The sequence below is a fragment of the Dromaius novaehollandiae genome, chromosome 2 (assembly GCF_036370855.1).
Source record: "Dromaius novaehollandiae isolate bDroNov1 chromosome 2, bDroNov1.hap1, whole genome shotgun sequence".
In the NCBI taxonomy this organism is placed as follows: Eukaryota; Metazoa; Chordata; class Aves; order Casuariiformes; family Dromaiidae; genus Dromaius; species Dromaius novaehollandiae.
Window position 1 is genome coordinate 66,562,291 of NC_088099.1, and position 24,009 is coordinate 66,586,299.

Consider the following 24,009-nt stretch of genomic DNA (forward strand, 5'->3'; position numbering starts at 1 on the left):
TTAGCTTAGAGCTACCTTCTCAATTCTCTCTCCACACACATAAAAATACATAGAAAGGTGAATCAGCATCTCTCCTCAGTTTATATATTCAGTTATGTCTCTTTCTTACTGTATTCTCTCACTGCAACAAAATATCAGAAGCACTTGAGACTCCTAAATCAAAGAATCAGAGCTAAATGAAATGGGAGATAGCTTTTCAACAGTCATCTGTGGATCCTCAGTTTCTTGTCTCTACACAAGAGACAAACACGGAAATCTGCAGCAGAACCTCTGAGATAAGCCCCACCTTACAAGTGGTGAGGTTTAGTACTTGCGTACCAGGAGTATTTAGGAGAAGGCCACCTAGGACTTTGCTTTGGCATGCTTACTGGATTATACTATAATAAAGAAGGTGCAACCAAAAGCTGAGAGTCTCTGAACACCTGCAGAAGTACCAAGAAAAATCAAATAGAGACTAGGATGGCCGAATCCTAATCAAGTCTTTTAGTTTCTAGGAAAACAAGAAAGCAGATTTAAGAGTTTCATCAAAGTAGGTATTGCACAGACCCAAATAGCATTATCATGGAGGAATATATTAGAAAGAATAAAAAACACTTGAGGTGTTAAGTATTACCAAAAAGTGACATCAAGGTAAAAAAGGGGGAGAAAGACATCTGAAGTTTCTTATCAGGTATGCTGAACACATACACAGAGGATACTTAATGCTAGAATCTCTGCTAATCTCTTAAAACTGAGGTTGACCATCTGCCAAAAAACGACTTTTAAATGAGTTAAAAGGTCAGATCTGATCTTAGTTCACTGAAGCCTTCATTGATAATAAGGGCAAAAGCATATTCTTCGATAAGGAAAAGACCTCCAATACTATCTGTTCCCATTTCTGAAGTTTCCTTTGTTCAAGGTGAAACAGACTTTAAATTAAACACATTTATATTTAGTGTCCTTCTTTAATATAATATTCTACTTGCACATTACCAACTCTACAGCTTCTCTCATACTCCTCAGCTGCTTTTGTCAGGTGCAAGATGCTGGACTCCGATTCTGATACTCTGAGAGATGTGCATCCCTCTGAAAAGTCCTGCCCGCGATCAACCCCTGTTCAAGTCACGCTGTCCAAGGTGGGGCAGGGAAAGAAATCAGCTTTTACATGCCAGAGCACAAAGCCTTGATGTATGTCACACGTTTTAAATTTAAACAAATTTTACACAACAACCAATAACTATTCAAAAATCTGTTATTCTAAAGAATGTGAAGTCATGATAAACATATACAATTCATTTCTAATTCAATTTGATTTTAAGTAATGCTTAAAGAAGAACCTGTCCCTAGTAAAATAATCAATTCATTAGTATTGCTGGGCTGAAACACAGCAAATATACTGTAAGAGCCTTTCTTAGAAATAGTGAGACGTCTAGCTGGCTATAACATGATAGATTTTGTGCTGTTATTATAGTGGTACAGATTGATAATGCACCGAGGAGACAGAGGCAAATGCCAGAAGCTCAATGCAGTTTATTTAAACAGTTTACATTGGCAGGTCTGTACAGCTATGAAACTTTTCAGGTCTTGAGAAGACAAACCAAAGTGACCAAAGAACTTATTACTTGCAGGAAAAGCAGAAGCCATTGATATAATCTAATAGAGGGGGGGAAAAAACATCATTATGCTCTTTTTCTATACTGTGGTTATAACATTCATGGAAACCCCAGGGCTGTTAGTCTATTTCCAGAGTTCAGGTGATATTATAGTACGTGACAAACTGAGCACAACCACCACAACTGTCATAGAACATAAAATAAAATTAAAATATGGTTTGACTTTTTAGGTTCACTCTCTACTGAGTTAGTAAATGAGCATTTGTTTCAGTGTGTTCTTTACTCCTGTTTGCTCCTGCACAAAGAAGGAACTGTTGCTAGTGAGAGCGCTATGGATCAGGGAAAAAAAAGATAACAATAATGAATGCTCCCAAGAAGCCCACACTTCAGTGCTCCGAGGCACTCCATGAGAAGTGTCTCTGCAGGAAAAAAAAAAAAAAAAGAAGAAGAAGAAGAAGAAGAAGAACAGAGATAACCAAAGGCAACTGAGACTGCAGAAAGAACCTGAGGTATCAGTGATGACTGGGTTACTGGACCAGGCCAGATGATACCAAAGAAATGGCAAACAAGCAGAAGTGGAAGATCAGGCCAATGATAAGACAGAACTGGCCTTTTTTTTTTTTTTTTACCTGGACAAAGACAATCCTGAAAAAGCCAAAAAGTTATTCACGGGTGTTATTAGACTGAATCCCCCACCTCATAATCTCATATATTAATTTAGCTAGTGCTTTTCTGAAGCTCCAAAAACCAAATGCTTTTTGCGACAGAGCTGCTGAGCTCAGCCCGACTTGGCTGCAGCTCTGCAGTGGCAATGGCAGGCACACACACTCCTGGGAGGTCCTGATGCCTTTGCCTTGGCACGTGATCTGGAATATGGAGAAGAAACCAGTGCCATGCTGACAGCACAAAAAACGGTCGCAAGATTGCCAAACACTGATGGAATTACATGTGAAAACATGAATTAAAAGAGAATTTAGAAAGCCTAGAAAGATGGAATTGGCTTTGGAGGAACAAAAGGAAATGCAGGCAGAGGAAAGCTCCCTCTAGTAACGGTAATGGACACTTAGATTCACTGAGAAGTACTTGATGGAAGTATTATGACTGTGTGCGTGAATGTGATTGGGAGGCCAGGTAACTTCTACAAATACCGAAACAACCCCAAATGTGTTGTTCACTGGGACCGATTTCCAAGGTGGGTTCTAAAAGGCCTTCTGTTGAATTAGATGCAAGTCACGGCACAACATGTTTCCCCTGAATTGCTTCTTTTAAGGCCAATTTTGCAAGTACTTATCCTAGTATAAATAGTTTGCATAGGGTACTTGAGAACAAAACAAAACAAAAAACCTAACATGTAGAAGAAAACCAAAATAACTAGAGTACTAGTATGCACAACTTCTTGCTTGGACACAGCTGCACCAATACAAAAATACTGTATTTTGCTCTGTCACATTCCTGCTTAAACAGAGACAGTTAAAGCAGGATAAGAACAACTGTGGGGATTTTCAAAGCTATTCTATATAAGGCTAACCTCATTCCTATTGAAAAATCTCCCACAGATTTCAGAGAAGGCCTAGTTAGGTCAACTTTCAGTGCTTTTTAGGAGAAAGAATTTGAAAGCGTCTTCTGTGATATACTATCTTACTGAACACAGCTTTGCTGAGAATATATGGTTTCACACTACCAGACCTTAACTGAAGTCAGCCTTCCAAGATGTCTATTTCAGTCTGCAGCACGGAGGAGAATTAAAGCTTATCTGTTTCTTGGCTGCCTCTGAACTAGTTGTTCACCTTTTGAAACTAAACCACTGAACTTCACGTTTATTTAGTTCCCTCCCAAGAAAACTCGTCATATCTGCTTCTAGTAGCAAAATCTCCTTTCAGCAAAATCTCCTAAACTGTAGCAGGAATGATACTTCAGGGAATGTAGCCCTTCCCCATTAATACCATTGCCACTTCCAAAATCATTTATACTTTCAACAGCAACATCAACAATCAATCCAAACCCTTCTATTTTTTTTAAGTATATAGCAAGTATACATCAAGAGCAACAATCTGTTGTATAAATTCCTGTATATTAAATATCACTTACAAAGTTTTTAACAACTGTCAAAAATTTCCCATCATTTACGACTTCTGCTCTACTGAGACTAGAGATGTGAAATTAAATCAAATTATGTAGCCATGTATTGGCTATCTGTCAGCTTCCTGGAGAATCTGTGTCTGCTTTGTTCTAATCATTTAATATACCAAAATCTCATTGCTATAATCACATCTTACAGAAGAACACAACATTTTAGAATCAACAGACGTCATTTCCCAAAAGCAAATTCAGCAGAACAATAGGAAGCACAAAATATCTTGAGAGGCTGCCATCATTCAGTAATATGCTAATTCAATAATATGCTAAAGTTTCACAAAATTTTCTCCTTCTCCCTGGTATGGAACATTCTACAAAGTTGGAAGTGAGATTCAAAACAATGGAGGGAGGGAAGAAAAAAAATAACAAAACAAACAAACAAAGATATTACTTCTACGGAAAAAGACAGACAATTAAAAATAGCATTAAAGGTACTATTCCAAAGGACAGATTTTATATCCTTCTCTCAGCTTTGACTGTGTCATGAAAGAGGCTAGACTGTGTGATTGCAATGATCTCACAGGGCCTTAAGACTGTCTCAGCAACTATGCAGTAAGACATGGAGTCCTGTTGAAGCAAGTGGGACACCTCGTTCACAAAAGCAATTATAATTGAGAATTTACTACTACAAGCCCTTGCTAGAGTTTAAACTCAAACCAAGCAGCACTGGTGAAAGCATGACCAAAATCCCTCAGATTTTGAAAATTTAGCAAGAGAATTTCATTTTGGAATAAATATCCAAGAAAAAGAAATGCAGAATAGCAAATAGAGTTTGTGTGGGATAAGTGAACAGGAAGTTCTTAGCTGATATAGAAAAATGTGGTAATAGCATTTAACATCATTGGTTAGGAAATCTACATTGCCTATTAAATCCATGAGAATAGGTCTGGCAAAAGGTGGTGTGGCAGCAACCTCTAGATAGAGGCATGCAACACATCAAGACCCTACAGGAGTAGAGGTGTTAGGATAAACTGACAGAATCTTTTCTTTTCATAAATTGTGTTGCCTTTGGTGACTCTTTCCAAAATACACTGTAGTTTATCGTAACACGCAGTCACATTTCAGATTGGTCCATACTTAGATGTAAAATATGCCCAGCAGAAACCAGCTACAGAACAAGTTTCTTAATATTTGTTTATCCGCTCTTTCCCAAGCACAATTTCAACAAACCAGAACTATGCTATTGTATTATGTCCTTGGAATTTTTTTTAAATCATCTTTTATAAATCTTAAAAAATTTTAAATCTTCTAAAAAGATGATTTTTAAAATCCTCTTTATTATTTTCCCCAAATTCCACACACCTGTCTAAAGCCACTCATTTTACATAATAAATTCCAAAAGTTAAAGAATTACCATACTGCTCAGTTTATAAAAATTATTTTAGAAGTAACAGTTAGTTACTGTCTGGTATATAGTTATGCACACCACGCTATCTAGCATACGGTATTCAGTCCTCATTAACCTTTCTCCCCCCCACTTACGTTATTTCTGTATAATCTCACTTATTTTCATGGTTCCAAAACGTGTTTTACAAAGAGTAAAATTTATATAAAAATTAATATTTCACTTCCCATGATTCCTGTCAAAATACTACCTTTTTAAAAATATAGGGAAAGGATGGTCAAAATGCATTTGCGAAAATGAGCCTATTTCTAGCATTGTAACACATTGCACATTTTGGCCAGCTATTTTCCGGTCAGCATCAGAAACTTCATACCATATGTCCATCTCTCATTAGGAATGGATATTTATCTTACTTGGAATAGCAACCGTAAGAACTGAATGAGTAGCCACCAATTATCTGGTAACACACCAGCTATCTTTGGGCCCTTTTTTTCCCTCCAAATTAGCACTTTGACTCTGCTTCAATTAGAAATGACTCCTTGTCAGCTTCAGACTTTGGCTCGCCCAGTAAAAATTGCAAAGTGCTAACTTTGCTCCTGTCCCACTGCACTCTAAATCTACCTTTTCATTACATTAATATATAACACATTTTAATCAGTGCTTGTGGTGATAACGCCGCCTAAAGAGGCAGTAAATTCTGACATTACAGAGAAGCAAGGACCCATTTTTTAAAGCTGCAAGAATCTATAAACTCGCAAAGATCAGATCTAATCCAAATCCTATTACACAGCAGCAGCAACAAGAATACCAATCAGAGCATCTGTTGCAAAAAGGAGTATTTGCACAGCCCACATTTTTGCAAATTTATCTCAGGCAAATTCCCTCATGCTGCTGTCGCTGGGCTGTTCGAGTGAGAACCAGCAGATGGTTAATCAATCCCAAAATGCCCTTCAGGAGCTGTAACAGCTGTGTGTGGTCAGCACTAGTAAACTCATCCAGAGTAAATGTGAGCTGGTAGCTGTGGAGCATGGACACAATGGTTTCCTTGTCTTGTTACAGTGAAATCAGTCTGCAAACATTTCTTAAGCTCCCGACTTTCCAGCATGAATTCAGTAAGACTTCTACAGTGCTCCTGTGTAAGCAGTCTGCATATAACAGAAGCAAAAGCAATTTATTAGCGGGGAGCTTGATCATTAAATTGAATTCTTCCAGGCTGAGCAAAATATACCCTTCTCAAATTGCACATAACAGACCTGCAGACATTAAGCTGAGGAAATCTTTAAAAGTCTCAACTAATTTATTCAGTAGCCCTTAAGTGCACCCCCAAACTCTTGTAAACATATTTGGATTTTCCTTGCTTCCCAATAACTGAAGTCTTCCATTCCGTTAAAACTGTAGCATCTTCCCTTCACATGCATTTCATGCTTTCATTTTGAATCATCAGATGTAGATTCTCAAGTATAATCAGTAAACTGAGTAGAAAGGCAGGCAGCCCTGAATAAGAGTCTAAGGAAACACTGGTTTGTTGTGTCAGCTCTTCGATATGGCATACTCTTTCCTTGTTGTTTTCATGCTCATACATTATTATTTCCTAACTAGAGGTTTTTGATTCTAAGTAAAGAATTAACAAAGACAGTGTCCAAGAGTGAGGCCTCAATAAGGGCAGTGGGGGGAGATGACCAGACAAGCTGCAGGATACTATCATACTGCACAGAAAGCTATTTCTGTGTACACTGGTGCTTAAAGTACATGCAGAATCTCTCATACTCTCACCTCAAAGGCTAGGACCACAAAATATATCAGAAGTCATATATGCTTGGAAAAAACTCAGCTTACAGCAAAATATTCAACTGACTTAAAGTTCTTGTTTCAGTAAAATTAAGGCAGTTCATTTCTATATTGACTTTTAACTGCTCTTTTACAAAGTGATGCAAAAACATGTTTCCATATGTAATTATTTTAAATGGGCACAGTATCAGCAAAGCATTTTGATGAATTCCCTCCCTTACTGAAAATTTCTGTTAAAGTTTTCAATTTAAGCTTTGACTGAGGCAGGAAGGATGTTTGCAGGAGAATTTCCAGCCAAGCTAACTAACTCACTGCACCAGAAATTTACGTTACGAGAGTTATGGAAAGTAAATATTATCAGATTTTTCAAATTGGGGGTGGGGGGAGATCAAGAAATATTAAACCCTCCTATTTTCTGAGTAACGGTAAAATAATAAATCAACTATCAGTGACTATATAGCTCTTCACGTGTTTTAGAAATGCACAAAACATTTTGTAAAAGTCATGAGAAAAATCTCACTATATCAGTCAGTGCTTCATTTCAGTTCGTCTTTGGGGATCAGTTTTAACCAAGCCAAGCTAGTTCGCCCAGCCACCATTATAAGAATATCACAAGTAAAATCTGCTCTTTGAAAACAAGTACTTGAAATTCTTCTTTGGCAAACAATTCTTATGTCAGATAATGTTTTCTGAATTGCACTTATCAAATGCATATATAGCATGATAGCTCTGAGTAAAAGCTAAAAGATCCATTCTGCTTCTGTTCCTCTACAATATATAGGATTATTTCCCCACAACACTTTAGTGTAGAGAAGAACTGTTTTCTTTAATTCACTTCTTGTACATTGTATACAAGGGATTTCCATCATTTTCCTTGAGAGACTATTTCACAGTCTGGCATAACTCACTGTCAGAAATTTTCTATGATGCTCTCTCAGTTTTATTTTGTTGCTCTTAGTTACACCTTTGGGAAAAAAATTCACACTACATAATTCCTCTCCACACATAGTGTTTACATTCCTCAGATGCCTGTGGCCCTGATCTTCTCCATTAGTCATTCCTTAGCCAAGCCCTTACTCATATTTAGCTACTCCAGTATTTCCTCTCAAGTCAATTCTCCCAGACCCTCGATCATTTTTATGTTACGTGAGAACATTTAGCTTTGTTTTTTCTAGGGATCATCTACCAGGAGAAAGTGGCACATTCTTTTTATATACTTACAAGTGTACATCACCAGTATAATGATCCATGGGCATATTTTTCAAACAAAAGTACCTCTGTTCCTGTAATATTATATAACAAGCTATAAAGTTGCAATATCAAGAGTTATTTTATTCCCGTATTGCTTATTCAAGTAACAATCAAAAATATCTTAGTACCCTGTGTAAGAATAATGCTATGTCTCAAGGATTTATCCCCAAGACTTATCTAATATCCACGGAGACCAAGAAAATTAACAGGACTTTCTTTGTATTTCTTTATATAGCCAATTATTGCTAAAGTGGCAAGTTTTGCAGAGCACAGAATGGTTTCTCTTTAAACTACTTTCTGAAAACACAAATGTGCCTGTCCTTCAGAGCAGATATCGACCCAGATACCTAAAATATCTTTTAAAAAAAAGAAAAAAAAACAGAACAGCTGGGGGAAAGACACAGCAAGAAAATAGGAAAATTCTTGATTCTGAAGTGTTATAATATAAGCATGTGTTGTTGATACAATTTGTAAAAGGGGTTGTTTCATTTTCGGTAGAGCAGAAGGCTGGACCTCATCCTTGGAGTTCCAAAAATGACTGGAACAAAAGGAAGAGGAATAGGGAGAAATTAGTATAACAAAACAAACTGGATATATACTCAAGCTGTATTGAGAATATTAGATGTATTTATGTTCTTACGGGTTCTCTTCACAAAGAATACGTGGAGATAAATTTCAAAGTCTGCCAAACACCATTTTTTCCCCTTCTGTGGGGAAACATCCCCAACACTGTGATTCATGTTTTATTATTGAGAGAGATCTCAAAAGAGAGACTACTTGCAAAACGGATAAACAAAGAATATCCTACTGTCAGTAAGGCTGGAAACAAGGTGATAATTTTAAAGGGGTGCTGGGCCGGGCGCTACGCTCTCTCAAGTTTTCCAGCCAAAGTCAAATATTTTGGTATGAAACAGTACCACAGTGCTCTACTTCACAGAAATTGTAGGTTGTGTCCTGTGTTCCCCTGTTTACCTGTACAGGTGAGGATCCCTGAGCAAAGCACATTTCCTATGATGAGGTCTCTAATCTTACTGAGTTTATGGTACTGATAGAGATGTAGTAGAACCCTTGAGCTTTACACATAATTAGAGAAGAAGAATTAAGGGCCCAAACTCTAACTCCAAAATACAGCAACTGAATTATACTACTATTCTAGTGTTTTATGATTCTCAGGCAACAGGATATGGGTTTTTTGGAGGGGGGAGGAAGGAAAAAAGACAAAAAAAAACCCAAAGAGTTCTTGGTGTTCAGCCTTCCACATTGTCAACAAAAAATCTCTTCTATGGCAATCAAAATCTTTTCTTAGGAAAAAAGGCATTCAGTGGGAAACCCAAGATTATCCCTAATAGTGAGCTCAAAGAAAATATGCATAGACACACAGCAAGATGGGCTCCAAATGCTTAACTAAGACAAGTTTAGTATGCAAACAGGAACCCATTATAATCACATTGCTTAAAGATGATGCATGAAGTATTGAAGTCTGAGACGTGCTGGCAAAAAAAGAAATCAAATGCAAGCCTCTTCCATTCTTTTAGATTTCTCATTTCTCCATTTGCCAAGTCTTCAGAAAGCCGGCTACAGCTGACAAAATATACAACAGAATTGTCTAGTGTGGAAAGCACTGCTTTACCTAAAAACAAAGACCCTTTACCTAAAAACAAAGACCTTTTCTTAAAGGAAGCCATCCCCCAAAACTTATATAACCACAAATATCTAGACAGAAGAAACAATACTAAAACCTCATTCTTCAGTATGTGTCAGATACTTGGCTGTTTTTGTTGTTTGGATTTACGCCTTCACTTGGGAGAATTGAACATATGGGGTAGAATAAGACTGGAAATGCAACTGGACCAAAACATTGGAAAAACAAAACTTCCAAGCTTTGAGGCAGAACAGAGCTGGATACTGATTTTGCAACCTACTTCTGTCCTGTATAATATAAAATCATGTTTTTCCACCCATGCTGGACAGACAAAGACAGATAATCTTTTATTTTGGAGTCCCTGGATACTCTAAAAAACATCTACTTGCTTATTTTAATTTTACTTCTGTTTTTATTGAGAGGGATCCAACAACCTTCATTGTGACTGCATCTTACAGATTTACAATAATACGTGTTCTCAATGTAGAAGATATTTCTCCCAAGACAGTTCCATGAATCTTCTTTTGGAAGCACCTTTGTTTAACCAAAGCCACAACTTTCAGCAGATTGAGGTTTCTGAGGAGTGGAGGACAGCACTGCTCAACACTAGAAGAAGACAACAGACAGCTGCCGCGGTGGATGAATCTCTTCCAAGGTTCACTCTCCAACTCTTTCATCTTTTTGCCAGTCTTTCTCATTGCACAACTGTGTGTACCAGCCATAGCTTTGCTGACATCTACTTTCCCTTGTGCTCTAGAATAAAGCAGGAAGCCTGGCAGAAACTCTGGGTAACCTTTGGTCTTGTCACCTTCACTAGCAAAAAGCTATAATCAAACTCTATCCTCCATTTTAAGTTTTTGAACACATGCTTGAATATGAAGGCACTTCAGGGAATCCTTACAGTTTTACTATTAAAACTCACCTTTGTGTTTAGTCTACAGGAAAACAAAAAAACCCCATACCTCCAGGGCCCTCTGCCAAAGTCACAAACCAAAATAAGCAACCCATCCACCTGACCACTGCTGATCACACAGACTAATCTCACCTCATTTTTCACTGTAGCATCCTTCCAGAACTCATCTGTTTCTTTTGCTTTACACATATATTGTAACCTATTTGATTTTTTCTTTATTGTAGTCTTGAACAGAATTTTAAAAAATGTCCTGATTGGCAACCAATGTTTCTGATTATAGGAGCATCCACTCACACTGAAAGCGTAAATCAAGGGTCTATGTTTTCCTTTCTCTGTAACAGAAGAACAAACACACATCCAAGTAAAACAAAAGGTTGTAAATTCAAATACTATATGAATAAAAGTCTTCTAAAAACAAACAAAAAAAAACAGTATAGGGAGGAAGAAGATATTTGACTACTTCCTGTATTAGAAATATCAAGAACTTAGTTAGTCCCAACATATATTCAGACTAGAACTGCAATAATAGTTTATTCTGGGATCTTTATTAAGCCAAAAATTAGAGAATATTTCATTCACTTCATTTTTAGGATTACTTTATCAAGTTTATGTAAACCTTGTCTCAAAAAAACTGATTTTATATGAAAATATGAAGTCTTTTATTTCAAGAACTGAAATGTGTCATCTTTCTAAAAATTTTTTCCATCCATTTGTTTTGTCAGACCTATTTGCTGAAGTAGGTTTAATTCATCAAGCTTCCACTGCTGAATGTACGTTATTCAGAAAAAAAATTGTTTAGTTCTACTTGGATATAAATAATAGCTATATTTGAGGAACAGAAGCATTTAAAAATGGCTAATAAGTATCTTTGAAGGCATAGGCATTTTGCTATTAGGAAATTAGAATATGGCCAAACACATATATTAATTCCCAATGCACCCTCAAAGCCTTTGAATCTCAAGATATAAAACAGGATTATGAACTAGATGGACCTTGGGTCTCAGCCAGTATTTCTATGGTTATTCTGATTAATGAGCTCCATAATTACTCATGATATTAGGATTTTGACATAAAGATGATAAATACCATGAAAAAATACTGACCATGATTTATCACGTAAATTAAAAATGGTGCGTGTGCCGGGGGGCGGGGCGGGGGTATACACACACATATAGCCTTATTCCAGACAATATGGTGGTCAGACTACTGCAGGAAAGTTACATTGCATCAATTTCTGCTTAGTACCAACAAGCAGACACCAATAACATACAAATACTTTCCAACGTATGGTGCAAGTATTTTTCTATGATTTTTCTTCTAAGTCCAGGAAATGCTGCACTACAGCTGATGTCATGCCTTTGTATTTGCTAGTTGACAGCAACCGTACTTGTTTCTTGCTTTGAAGTCAAAAGATTAATAGCAGTCAGATCTTTAGCTGTGAAGTACACCAGAAGAACTTATTTTAGTGTCACTCCAACATTTCCCTCCACAGAGAACATGGCCTTGAAGATGGAAATGTGAACTGGGAAAGGAGCAAAAAGAAAAGCTCCTGGTTAATTAAGACCTCTTCTCAGATCTTTCACGCATCTAAAGATGGGTTTCCAGCTTCTTCTAGAAAAAGATGGCTCCTCTCTGATCAGCAAGAGGTGCAAAAGTTATTAAAATTGCTCATGTTTATTGTTCCTCAAGATCAGATTTTTTTCCACTTTATAGTAAACAGGCTGCATCTTCAAATATCACCTACAAATTTGTCCACTGAACTTAACAGCCAATGCCTTTTTTCCTGGTGCCATACACTATCATCACTAACCTTTAGCCTTCCTTTATTGCATTATACATGGAATTGAAGGGCAATTGAAAATTTGAATTAAATTTCTCTATTAATACAATCACTGCCACAGCCTAACTTAGTTTATGTCATAAACAGCAGGCATTAGTTGCCCAGTCTTCTGGATGATGCTCACCATCTTCCTACTGGTTTCTAAGAAAAATAAGCTGCTGCAAAGCGCATGGAGTCACAGAGGATAGGAGCCTGCCCCTTATAACATCCACTTTTTTTAAACCTGGGTAACCAGCATTTGGATAACACAGGGGTAAAGGGTCGCAATAAAGCAATAATAAATAAAAAGTGCCCATTGTACCAAGACTATTAATCAGTAAGTGGTGGCAGCCCAGAAAAGTAAGAGAAAATTAAACTGCTATAAATGAAGGATAATGGATGTCTGACAATGTCATGTTCCATTAAGTGATTTACCCAGCACACACTCACTACCCCTGCAACCTCTGGCATCTATTTCCATAGCAACAAATGGCAATGTTACCAGCCAGAGCACATCCAGCAGCAGTGGGAACAAGCTCTAAAGGTGGAGTTGAAGAGAAAAACAAAACAAAACAAAAATCTATTACAGAGATATAAATGTATACAGTACAAGAACAAACTGCATGCCGTAAATACCTACTTTGTGAAAAAGAGTTTTTCTTCACTCTTAATGGCACATGTTTTCACCAGCTCCTGCTCATGGCTTGGAAGATGTAAATACTGAGAAAAGATCATCTGATTTACGAGCCCAGGGTGTAGGCAAGCAGCACAGTGCTTCTCCCTGCTTCAGGAGAAGGTTTAGCGTGGAGGGAACGTCACAGCACACATATTATAATACACACATGTATATTCCTGAACATGATACCAAGAAGCCATTCAGATTTTGTACCAGGGAGTCCCAGCGAACATCTTCCTGGATCACCTGTGTCATCTCCTGGAAGCTCTACCTGCAACACTGCCGTTTCCTACCCTCGATGGACTTGCAGAGTGAACAGGGTAGGCAGTCTAGCTCTACTGCCAGTCAGGGTGAGGAACCTGATACCATTTGTTCCTGAATCACACAAGACATAATTTTTCTACAGCTCTGAGGTACAGGAATTTGTCTTTGCCTTATACTGTAAAGACTCCTATTTTCCCAATAGTCCCCAATGCAGTCCCAATTACAATCAGTTAGGGGCTGCTGCAGATAGCATGCATGTATGCAATTACATTAGATATTTTTGTCATTTACTAGTTTGTCAAGACACAAAGACTCCCAAAAATCTAGGAGAACCTGCTAAATCAACAAAAGAAAGATTTTCCATTATTCCTGAAGCATTAAGTTACTTTGAGATTTCTTATGAATATTTGTTGTATAACAGATCGTGTTTGTAACTTATCAGATGCTACATGAAAGCATCAGCTCAGATCTTCCTGCCTCTCTGCAAAGTCTTTATATCCATGGGCAGTATCAGCTGCTGGTTGCCTCTTACGTGGCCAGAAGCATTGTAAATCAGAGTACCTAAATAGGTCAGGTATTTTTATTTTTTCAAATGCACAAAAAGTCCTTTTGATGATAACAAGACAAAAAGCCTCCACCCTTTTTCTGCAAGATGCCACATAGCATAAAGCCTCTGACATTTTCTTCCCAACCTTCCCGTGATCACAATAGTGGCATCCAGAGATTAACAGGTTTCAAAAAACTCTTTGCAGAAAGGCAGTCTCTTCAGCCAATGGAGACCAAATAGCAACAGCAGACTAACAACAGATTCCCAAAGCTTATACCAAGTTCACTTCAGAAAGAGAGAACAGTTTTAAATGTTGCAAGATAAGTGTTTTAGTAATTATTTACCCAGTTGATTTAACTTGACCTGTTTGAGCGTTTAAGGCTGGAGAAGGGAACAAAGCAGCAAGCTGGAGAAAACTATGTTACTGAGGCACATATAAACCCATGCTTCTTTTCCTAAATAGAGCTAGGGAAGATTTGAGCATTAGGGTTTACTGAAATCAACAGCAAAAGTCCCGCTGAGGTCACTGATGAAGTATCAAGCCTTCAGAAGCCACACCAGAGAGAAGTAGGTGCTTCTGGAGCAGAAGCCACTGCATGCTGCCTTGCTGCTTCACAGGAGTGGAAGAGTTTCTCTCTCTACAGAGTTACACTCATGTGAGGCAATTTTTACAGTTGGCTGGGGAAGCATGCAGGAACGTGGGTACCCATTAATTAAGAACATAAGCCAAATAAACTTTCACGCAGACTGCTTCACAAGCATCCAAATTACTTTTGAAAAAGTTCTTCAAAGTCAAGGGTCTTAAGTTGTTTTAATGGTGCTGATAGTTTTACTGCCAACTTTCTCAGAAGCACGCCTGATAATTCTGAATCTCAGTTTCAGATCCCAGCAGGATATACTCGCTGTCTTGGGAGTGGGACCAAAATGAGGTTTTGAATACTAAGAAGTATCAATGGGTTAGCCTTACCCAGTTTATGCTTGAGTTTCTCCAAGCTGTAGCTAGTCAAAGCAATATTTAGTTTGCACAGACGTTGTAAAGATCATTTCATTACTACTAGTACTACACCTTGAAATATTTTAATAAGCAATATAGAATCACAGTGTCTTATATGGAACAATTAATCAGAATAAGATGGTCAGAGTATGTGTTTTCTTTTTTAAGGACTTCACAGAATTCATCAGGCATGTTACTCTCCATTGTTTTTGGTAATAACTTCGAATCATTTTGATAAAAACATGTTATCTTTCATTCCTGTAATATTTCACTGGACTTTTCTATTAGGTACTGTATAAAAGTACTCTCTTTTCTGAAGAGAGCTGTCAGCTTTAGGCTTGCCATTTTATTTTAATGGACAAATTTGCTTTACAGCCTTAAGCATTGCCTGGATATTACATAAAATGCTACCATTTCAGAGAAAAATGTCATTTCATTCTAAAGCTTTTGGTGTAACCATTGCTTTGTTCACTGCATGACACTTACTGCTGCACAGAAACACACTTCAGTGAAGGAGTTACACTTCATTATAGTAAGGATATACTCCAGGTGTTGTTGATTGACAGTCTGATGTCTGAGCAGTAAACTCAGTTCCCTAAAAGTTCTTTCATCTTTAAAAGACAGTAAGTATATAACCGGCAACATCAGATGACTTCTTCAATGTATCAAGAAGTTGCAACAACTGTTCCCCTCCAGCAAACCCCTGCCCCACATCGCACACTTTTCTGGCCTCCGATTAATATCATTTGTGTTAAAATCTTCTTTAAAAATACATAAAAGTTTGTATGAAACATTTTCCCCTTTTCACGTTCTAATATTTTGATATCAACAGAAGTGACTACAGTTAACCTCCATGCCCCCAATGGGGCACATAATTTAAACATGTAACTTATGGAAGACTTGAGCCTGTAAGTATCTGAATTACTACACAAGGTTTTATCTGCAAGGATTTCCCATTAGGTTTGATAGAATGTGTGGTGCTCATTTATAAGCATAGACATTACTGTCCAGTGTAACTCATAATGGCTTTTTAATTACAAGGCATATTCAGAGCCATTAAGGTGCAGAAACACCAATCCCATTTTGATGACTATGTACTCATTTCATTTGTAATTATTAAAATTTAAGGAAAATAACGTTGCCGCTAAACCCAGTTATTTTATTCCAAACATCTAAAGCATTAAAAAAAAAAAAAAAAAAAAAAAAAAAAAAAAAAACCACTGTCTGGTCTCTTTCTAATCACATGTACTGTTTTATGATTACTAACCATTACTGCTTTCAAGAATCAAATTTTAACTTTTCTGTATGAAAGATATTCCCTTTATCTATAAGGCTGAGGTTAGTGTGTTTATTCTAGAGGCAAAGATATTTTCTTTAAACTAATGATTATTCTGAGGGAGATGCAAAAAAGAACTCTGTCCTGATCACAACTGCATGAGGGAATTTCCCAGTAGTGTACATCTATATTTGCATTCTGATGGAAGAGATAAAAAATGTTTCATAAACAAAATCTTGGACAACTCCGAAACAGAAACTGAGTAAACTAATGAGAGGTGGGAGAAAAATGTTCTCTAGGTTAAGCAGAAGAAAAGGAAAGTAGTCTGAGCCTTCTGTAGATATGATCCTGCCGATAAACCAGAAGCAGATTTGCATCACCGCTGCACTTAGACAACCCACGCTGGCTGCAGGATAGTAAGTTTCCAATATTATCATATGAAAGCAATCAATGAGAAGGTCACCGAGAGGCTACAATAACTACTGTAACCTACAGTCCCTGTATTTTTGTATTAGAAAGAATATTTTGAATTTCCTTGTCTTCCCTCTAGCCACTTCAGCCTGGCTCTGCTCTACAGGTGCCTGTGGTGCATAAAGGTTATCTGGGTTCAGAATTACTGCCTTAAGTTCTCATATTGACTGCTACTTTAGTGACAAATCTGAGTCTAATTATAAGGAAGTATCCTTCAGTAAAACAAGGGAACTTTTCCTACTGATAGGAAGCAGCTTAAGAAAAGTGAATTAATATTTAATTGCTTTACTAACCAAAGTTCTCTTCTTTAGCCTAGAAGTGAAATAGTTTCCCTTGGAAGCTATTCTTTTTTAATACATATAAATATAAATATTCCTTCTTGTCACCAGTTGTCTTCATACCTTTCCATAGCCTACAGAAAACCATCACTGTGCAAGCTGTAAAGCAGCTACCATATGAACTATACCAAACATCTTCCTGCTGCACAACAGCACTGCGAAGGCAAGATCGCTCTATAGCACCTAGCTAAGGTCAAGCAGTCTTTCAAACATATCAGTGTAGGGGACTTTCCTCAGCTGTTTGGAACTTATTTCATTTTATCGTCCTTATTAACACTTTCTTCACTCCTAGTTGATGACAAACATGAGGGAACTGATTTTGGACTGAAAAAACATTTGCCCAACCTCCTCCACATGGAAAAATCTTGTTACGTCACAGCAACAACTTTCAAAACAAGCCCTCTAACACATTGCCTTCTTATAGCTGGCACTACTTCATGCTCTTCCTCTTACAGTCATGCTCTCATTTTAGATAACCCACCATTAGAGGAGTCAGAGTTAGCTGAACAAAGTACTGCTCTGACTGGTCACAGTTAGAAGGAACATCTTCTACAATTTTAGGTATTGCTAATATTGATACAACATATTTAGTCATTTAGATTCTTGGTTTTTTCCATGGCTTTCCACATTCAGAATTTATTTCCAACCGAGAAAACAAGGAAGTTCATAATCCGATCTGTTAATATTATCATACTCAGGCATAAATAACTGCATAATTACTATATAATAGATATTAATGAACTGGGGATGAAGTTGGGCTCATTAGCAACACTGCCATATTTCACGTTCTGTTACTATTGGCCTTTTATGCGCTATGATGTGCAAATTGCATCTACTCAAATCTACATTAGCAGTTGCTTACAGTTTGCTTCCTTTTGTAGTTTTTAAATAGCTAGTGATCCTCCTTTCTTATATCTGGGACAGAAAAGTACTTTTTCCAGACACATCTGAAAGGAAGATGAGACTTTTTACTTCTCAATTCTGACTTCCATAATTTAGCAGGCTGGGTGGTGGGGAAATCAGAAGAGCCATGGAGAATGCTACTTCTCAAATACATTGTGACAAACCTACCACGGGGCATGTGTGTTTTGTGTCACAATGTTCGTAAGCCCTACAGCTATGAAAGTGTCTTGTCAAAGCAGAGGATGAACCACTCCTCTGCATATTTTTTCCACCTAAAAGAAGAGTTCATCCATATGATCTAAGCCACTAAATGGTCAGCTCTTAAGTGGCTCTTGAAGAATGACTGCAAATACAGAGACTCACCAGGACAGGAGAAAGGACACTTAAATCTGTAGAGAACCCTCACCAGCTGTAAGTAGCATGCCACTCCACAGAAGCGAAATTATCACTTCTTCCCCTTTAGCAAACAGAAGATAGCGAAAAAAGCATAGCTGCATCAAGGGGATTTGTATAGAGATGTGAATTGACTGTTCAAAAGAAACCAAAACAGCTTGTTATATGTTTTAGCATTTAGGGAATTAGTGACTTTTTAAAAATCCTACTGTGATGATATAACTTGCTGCCTCTAATGCTGCCAAAGCTTATTGAAACCCCTGGTAGGTAACTCCACAGTACTCCACACACCATGAAATTCAATTACATTTAAGAAAATCAGGGTTGAGTTTAATTACTTGTGTGCACTTTGGATGAGCACATAGTCTGTCTAAGCATGTGGCTTGCAGAGGTCTTGACTTTCAGATTGAATGAATTCACTTATTGTACATTCCCTTTTGGCTAGGTGAAGGTTGAAATTAATTTAACTGCTGAAGATTCTTAGTACTTCTGGCAAAAAAAAAAGAAAAAAAGAAAAAAGAAAAAGAAAAAGAAAAGAAAAGAAAAGAAAAAAGGAAAAAAGAAATCAGAATGTTCTAGTGAAGCTGCAGAAAAGCAAACAGTTACTCTTCCATACAGAACATGCAAGAAAATTCCACAAAAGGCCAACATATTTCTGTTCTTGTTTATGCAAAATCCTGGAGAAAACACACACACACCAGCTATACCACCATCTACATATACACACCAGCTTTTCCTATAAGGTAACCAAACCGAGTTTACAAAATAACCTGAAAAAAATGATAAGAAAATACTATCTAATTTATAACCATTCTTTTTTTTCCTCTAAACATATCTATTTCACCCTCTTCCACCAGAGGAAAGAGCCTAACACTAAATAGGTAAGTTCTCCTGCCCATCACAGTTCAACAGCATATCCCTAGTTAAATGTCTTGCTATGCTTGTTGCTAGCTGATGAACTCCATACTGTTCTTATTGAATGCATACCTTAAGTCTCTGCTATCCCCTTAAACGCAATACTATGACAACTACTCATAATCTATCGGTATTGAAAAAGAGTAATGATGAGCTACACCTTTTTTAATATTACTCATGCCCCAGGTTCCTCAAGACTTTTTTTTCCCCTAGGGCACACCATTTGTGACGGTTAGCATCTTGCCAACATTATACTATTTCCCCAATATGTTAACAGAGGTTAAGGATCAATAGCAGTACCCTATTTCAGGGGTCTCTTAAGAACGAGGGTATTAGACATGGGTACTGACATGCTGCAATGGCTTGCAAAACCAGCCACATGTGAACTTTTTCTGGATCTGTCAATTATTCTACAGAAGCCTTCATATTGCCCACAAGAGTGAAGAAATAAGTCGCACTAATAACCCTGAATCATATCCCCTCTTCCCTGTAAAGGAAGAGGCAAACAAAGAAAACACGATATCTCAGTATGCAGCTATTGCAGTCAGGTTTAAAAGTGACTACCTATTTTAATTCAAAGTTAGACTGCAAAAAACAAATGCGCTTGTGAAGTACCAATGATAATAAATGATTTTCCTGCTAAAATTAACAAGAACAAATAATTTAAATGTATACTGAAGAAGTAACATAATTAAAGATAGGGGGAAAATATTCTTCCTTCTCCATTAGGCCGAAGCAGGCTCTGCCCTCTGCTGCAGTAAGACATAATGAGAAAGGGAGCAAGAAAAAGAAGAAGAAAAAAAAACACACAATAGAGAGGAGGTAGGAGGGAACAGCAAAGTAATAACGCATCTTAATTGTATGGTGTGGATCCTTTCTGCCTCTTGGGAAGCAAGGCATTACACACTGTGTTTTTAAATCAGGTTTACCAATTGTAAAACAGACTCTGTACTCCTTTCATTGCTTTCATTTAAGAAGCAAACAGCAGAAAAACAGAGAAACAAACAAACAAACAAAAGTCAACCCTGTCAGTGATTTTTCATCTGGCACCTGGTATCATCATGGTTTAAACTGATTACAATAATGAAAATCCACAGAGGATGCTATGTTTCAGTAGAAGATACTTTAAACACATTGTTATCTCAATAGCCCAGCTCAAAAAAAGAAAAAAAGAAAAGAAAAAAGAAAAAGAAAAAAAGAAAAAAAGAAAAAAGAAAGACCAATGAGGACATCTTAACACTGTCTGTGTTGATAAAGGAAGAATGTTTCTATTGTCTACTTCTGTGTCAGTGATAAACAATAAGATTCAAAGCCTTCACGATACCAAACAAAATTTTACGCTGGAGATGAGGTTCACCATCCTAACCAACCTTCTTTTGGCCATTCCCTTCCCACCATAGTGACCCCAAAGGCACAATAACTCTCATTTAACACCATTTGGAAAAACAAGCAGTACCACTGAGCAGGAAGAGAGAAAGCACACCTTGACTCCGGTCTCCCTCACTTCTTACTGATGGGGAAAAGGGACATGTAGAAAACACTATCCCAGTGGAGAACAGGCATAGGCACGACCACAGAGCTACACAGTACATGAGGTCAAATCCTATGGGGAGAGCTATTATCGTTGATATTGCAGTATCAGTAAGTGATAAAAAAAAAAAAGAAAGAAAATCAGTGCCATATATTCATTGAAATAAAGGTGACAGCTCTGAAACACCTTTATTTCTAAAGTCACCTGGCTTCATCAAATCATCTCTGATATTTGCAGTTACAAGGAAAAGGCCTAACACTACAAACACTTACATACATAAGCTCACAGACCTTTTGTGATAAGAACACTATTTCTTGGGTATCCTTGCCTGGCTGTAGCATCTTTAGCCTACTGCACTTCAGTTCCTAATAACAGCCTAGGGCATTAAGTCTGTTGCAGAGCATTTTCTACATTATTTCATTAGGAGCCTAATAAAACAACCTGAGATATCAGGTTATCTAAGGAAGATAGTGCCCCTGCAGCCCACTCTCCCTCTCTTTCTAGTCCATTTTCCCTCATGCGAGCACAACAACCAGGCAAAGGAGCACAATTTACTCCACTCTTACCACACGAGCAGATCACACAACCTTAGCGCTTCCAAAAGGTCACATTTGCCAAAAAGCAGCAACATCTGCTTGTTGTAAGACCATTGCTCTTCCTCCCCAAAGGAGCCCACACAAGACCTCTACCCCCCTCACACCTTTCCCAGCTCACCTGGGCTCTCCTCACCCTTCCAGCAGGCTGAACCCTGCAGTCGTGCAGGCCCTTTAACCCTTGCATACCTTTTGGGCAAGGATTCCCCACCCTGAAAGATCAATAGATTAGTTTGTAGGCCTAATTGATTAGCCTACATGTCATTGATTTAAAGAGCAGTATTAAGACTCAAGTTACAAAAGATACCTAAAAGTGTATTACTATAAAAGGGTTAGTCTTTTGTCTTTTGCCTTCACAGCAAAGTAAGTCTCTTTCTTTCTTTCTTTCTTTTTTATTGGTAATCTTTTATATTTCCCAGAAGGCTATGTTTTAACTCCTGACTCCTCAGTGCAACAACTTGATTCCGGAACGTGGAGATATTTTCTCAGCAGGAACAAATATTTTCCATTAAGTTGCCTAGTGGAATCATGAGGAAGGAAAACATGGAGCCTTGAAAATAAACACATTAGTACATCAAAGCACTCTGAATTGCCACCAATCATTTTACAAAAACCTCTTTCACACACAGTGTTAGAAAATTTGGAGACCGTCTATCTGCGAATTCTCTGTTAAAGCCTCTGTAATTTGAAGCACAAAAGATGAAATACAGGTCCCTTCACGTGTGGCTCAGTTGCACAGCGAGCCCAATGGGATGAACTCACAGCTGCGGGGAGGCATGCTGAATCTCCTCAGTGTACTTATTCTGGGCTAAACCAGCGCATTAGTAGCAAACCACAAACCATATTTTTAAACCTGCCTCTCTTTGGAGCTGCTGTGGCCTCAGCGGCCCAGACGGTGCTTTTCCAAGCCCTTCCCGGCCCTCATTCCCACACTGTGCCGCCACGCTACTGGCGTGACAGGCATCAGCAAGCCGACAGGGACTTACTAATTGTGGTCCTTCTGCGGGCAGTCTGTTTAGCGACATCACCTTATCTGGTCTACCTCTCATTACCTCTTTCTTTCCGCAAAAGGAATCCTAGTAGCTTTTGCACCTCATCTTACTGAAGGTGAATTATTACAGATTTTCTGAGAACTGTGAAACTATCTAGCAAATGCCTTTGACAATGACACACAACTAACTCTTCTCAGGCTCCATAAACTCCTCCCAGCTGGACTCCCTATCTGCTGTGACTCAACTGCAAAGCGCATTGAAAAAACACATTTAGCAAATAGATACATTTTATTATATTACATTGAGTAATAGTAAAAGGTTTTAAAAGCTGCTTCACGGCAGTGAGAAAGTCTTTATAGGAGCCAATGAAATGTTTATTTCAGAACACAGATTTTGAAAAAGCTTTGTGCCGAATGCTCTGTGCTGTTTGCGGTACACATTCTAGCACTTTCTAAATAAAATCCTTATAACATTTAAATCTGCAACTTATTAACTCAGTTCTTCCATAAACATATTTTATATTTCACATCCTTTCAGGAATTTTCACCTTTAAAAAAGTATAGATCTATTTAAGACGGATTTATTGATACCAAAATTGCACACTAAAATTCTTATTTCTGTCACTAGAGATAAGCAGTCTACATGCTTCTGAAGTCGGACTAAATAGTATTTAATGCCTTGTCTATGCACAGAAAAAAGGGAAAAATAAATTCCTATTCAATCAAGGACAGGTTTTTGAAACCATTGGGTCAGTGACAGTCAAAATGGCAAAAAGACAATATTGGGAATTATTCAAAAGTAACAAAACAGAAACAAATACAATTCTGACAGACAAATCCATGGTGAGCCTGCATCCCCAATGCAGCACATAGTTCTCATCCCTCCTGCTCAAAGAGAAAAGAGTAGAATTAACCAAATCAAGAAAGACAAAGAGAAAATCAAGAAAGACAACTAGATCATACATGGAACAACATCCACAAACATGTAAGAGACTGAGATTTCCAGTTCAGAAAAGAAGTGAGAAGACAGATATGACAGCAGTCTAACAAACCATGAACTGTGTGCAGTAGGTGAAGAGGGAACAACCAGTGGACGGAGAATGAATATTTGCCCTTCCTTCCAGTACAGATACTCATGAGAAGCCAGTAAACTTATCAGGCAAAAGGTTTAAATGAAGCAAAAAATAAGCAATTTTTATAACACATTAATGATAGAACTCAGCGTATCAGGAGACTTTGGAAGCCCAAAGATTAAAAAGGGATTACACAAGCGCGTGGAAAACAGGCCCATTCATGTCTGTTAAATTTTGTGGTCTGCATATAACTTCTGGCTCAAAAAGTCCCTAAATCACTGACTGCCAAAAGCTGGGAATATATAAGCAGAGAAAGGATTACTCTACGCATGCCTAGTGTCTTCCACTCTTTCCCCAAGCAGCTGCTACTGGCTGCCACCAGAGATGGGATGCTGAGCCAGCCAGACCTTTGGTCTCCTCCAGCATGGCAGGTCTTGTATCTCGGTCTCATAGTCCTAAATGGGAACATATGAACCAATCCTACTCTTTTAACCTACTCTTGAAATTCAGAGAGAGCACTAAAAGAACTTGCATCCCTACATAACAAAAAATTCTAGT

The 24,009-nt window shown here is 37.7% G+C and overlaps 1 long non-coding RNA gene across 1 annotated transcript in view; it reads right to left on the reverse strand.

Moving 5' to 3' along the window:
- Window positions 1–10,165: 10,165 nt before the first annotated feature.
- The window catches only part of LOC135327509 (uncharacterized), a 29,991-nt gene continuing 16,147 nt past the window's right edge, over window positions 10,166–24,009 (reverse strand). Inside the window, exon 5 of the long non-coding RNA XR_010387721.1 lies at window positions 10,166–10,999. This is a non-coding gene — a long non-coding RNA (uncharacterized LOC135327509). The remainder of the gene's footprint in view (window positions 11,000–24,009) is intronic.